Here is a 2500-nt window from a genome sequence, read left to right as displayed (position 1 = left end):
GGGGATTTCCCCGGTGGGAGGGAGGCAGCCCCCCATGTGGGGGCTGGGTATACAAGGCCGTGGACAGCCCCATGACCGGATATGACAGTCCTTTTCCAACGCTCTCTGAAAGCGGCCATCCAGTGAGGTTTCAGACTTTACCTAGTGCAGGCATCTTGCTGGGTTGAGCTTAAAGATAAAGACATGTGGTGCATATGAAATGAATGCTCTTTCTTAAGTAGTGTTCAGTGATATACATGCTTATATATTTTTTGTAGCGTATGACCTTGAGAAATTCGCTCAAGAAGTTCTCTTGTGCAAGTGATGGGTGCGTTATAGCGAGGATATAGTATTTCTTAAAGATCATCTCTCTGGCTTAAACATGATTAAAACTGTAGTGAAATGAAATAAATTAGAAATTCGTGATAGTTTTGTGTTCCCTGGAAATATGCAATATCGCGCAAATGATTTTCCTATAATGAAAGCACAGTAGGAACTAGAACGCAGTGTACCACGTGACCTCGAGGAACCAATCACCGGCCTTATAGCATACCACGTGACCACATTCGACCAATCACCAACCTTGTTGTGGTCCTGTTCTGGGAATAGACTTTAGTCATCCAGACCAAAATACGGGAGGAAGTTACTCTTATTTTCTCTCAAGATTTCTATTGGTCTCGGCGTTGACTGCCCATCATGAGTGTGTAGGCAAGTGTGACAGAAGCCTACGGTCAAAGGAGGTGAGTGAAAAAGGATGACGGACAGGGAGAGAGACAGTGTGGAGATAAAAGTGGGAGGGAAGGCGTGGAGCGAAGAGGACACAAGACGGCGGACACAAGAGACACATTTAGCTCTTTTCTGCTTGCACTCACCTTCCCCCTCCTCTCGGGTGCTGCTGCGGGATGCTTTCCTCGCTAATCCTCATATTCTTGGGTTAACGATTTTTGGTGATTTTTGTTGAAAGGCCTTGTATAATTTTTTGTTTATTTATTGTTTATTTTTGGTGGGGAGACTCGCGTAGGCCTATATATCCTTGACTTATGCACAAACTTCCTGTTATATTTGTTAATTAGTTGTCTTCGGGATGTGCAGTAAATATATCGGTGTCTTATTTTTATGGTTGTTTATGTAACAAGTTGTGACACGTTTTGATGGGTGGTGAATGGAATATTTTTCTTGAAGAATTGCTTGTGGATTCACTAGCTTTTTTGTTGTCAGTGATCACTGCACGATCAAATGAAGGTCCTTCATGAGTTGTGAGTTTTGAATTGCTTTATATGGAATTGTTCTACATAAAGAAAGCAGTACCACATAATTAATGTGTACTTATTTAAAAAAAAAATAATAACATTTTGTTGAGGAACATAATTGTCTGTAATACGAATTAACTGCAGAGAATATTTGAATGTGGAAGATATAGCTCAGTCCCTTAGTATGTTTGTAAGAAATGTACATTAGTCTAACTGGAAAATTGAATCAAACTAGCAACATCTCTAAGGACTTTAATGATAAATGTAGATTAAAAACAGGACCTAGGAAATTATTAATCTGTGACAATATGACTTTTCCTGACGAGATTTAGACTAATAGTTTGATATAATAATGAACCATGTATTCATTTTCTGTACAAACTTTTGGCTTCTATGTTATCAACCCCACCCCTTTCCTTAACCAACAGGCTTGGAGGACATAGGAAGTTGGAAGGTTGGGTATATGAAATGTATTTGATTTCTGTGGAATGTAAAAAAGAATAATTCTAAGCTTTTATTTTATGTCAGTGTACTCATCTTCATAGTATATAATGTTCTCAACAATCTTGGTTACCTGTGCGGCATATGAGTTCAGTGGGAAGGTGAACTGGTTCTGGTTCCCCATTTGATAATAAATCTTTTGGAGGTATCATCAGTGTATATACCACAACACAAATGTATATCTGATATGAAACCAATATAACAATCATGCACACACCTTCCCGTTACAAGAACTGGGTTTGAACTCCTTGGAATAGTCAGTCTACCTTGCCCCAAGCAGCTATATAAAACTTTAGTGATGGCTTCTTATTTGAAATGTGCAGATCAGCTTTAGCATCTCTTTATTTGCTTGGAAACAAGGAAAAAATGTGAACGATAGGTGTTTTTTTTCCCTGTAATACCCTTTATACAATGCTCTTCAATACAATTGGTGAATTGCATAATTTTATGCCATAGTACATGCCCTTTGTAGTAAGGGGATTCCTGAAATATAGAAGTTAAGTATGATTAAAAATACTTAGTCTTTGAAAGGTAATTTCTTACAGTTGCACATATAGTTTTATGCACCTATAGTTAAGAGCAAGGTTGTCTTTTTATCGTTGAAAATGAATGCAGGGAACCATGGCAATGGTATTATATTTTTTTGCAAGGAGATTAACCTGTTATGACCAGGAACATGCAATAATTACTGTAAGTTTGTTTTGTGAATTTTGCATATCCATAGATAATTGCACAAATGCTCAGTTGCCAAGGAGTCAATTTGTAGGCTG

General features: G+C 38.1%; 1 protein-coding gene across 3 annotated transcripts in view; it reads left to right on the top strand.

Annotated features, from left to right (window-relative positions):
• The first annotated feature begins 85 nt into the window (after positions 1–85).
• The window catches only part of LOC113829101 (transcription factor p65), a 41715-nt gene continuing 39300 nt past the window's right edge, over positions 86–2500 (top strand). For all 3 annotated transcript variants that reach the window (XM_027382195.2, XM_027382194.2, XM_027382193.2), the window contains exon 1: positions 86–719. The gene's annotated coding sequence lies outside the window, so the exon portion shown is untranslated. The remainder of the gene's footprint in view (positions 720–2500) is intronic.

The sequence above is a fragment of the Penaeus vannamei genome, chromosome 3 (assembly GCF_042767895.1).
Source record: "Penaeus vannamei isolate JL-2024 chromosome 3, ASM4276789v1, whole genome shotgun sequence".
Classification (NCBI taxonomy): Eukaryota; Metazoa; Arthropoda; class Malacostraca; order Decapoda; family Penaeidae; genus Penaeus; species Penaeus vannamei.
Note: the sequence above shows the minus strand (reverse complement) of the source record. Positions and strands in the feature narration are given on the sequence as shown.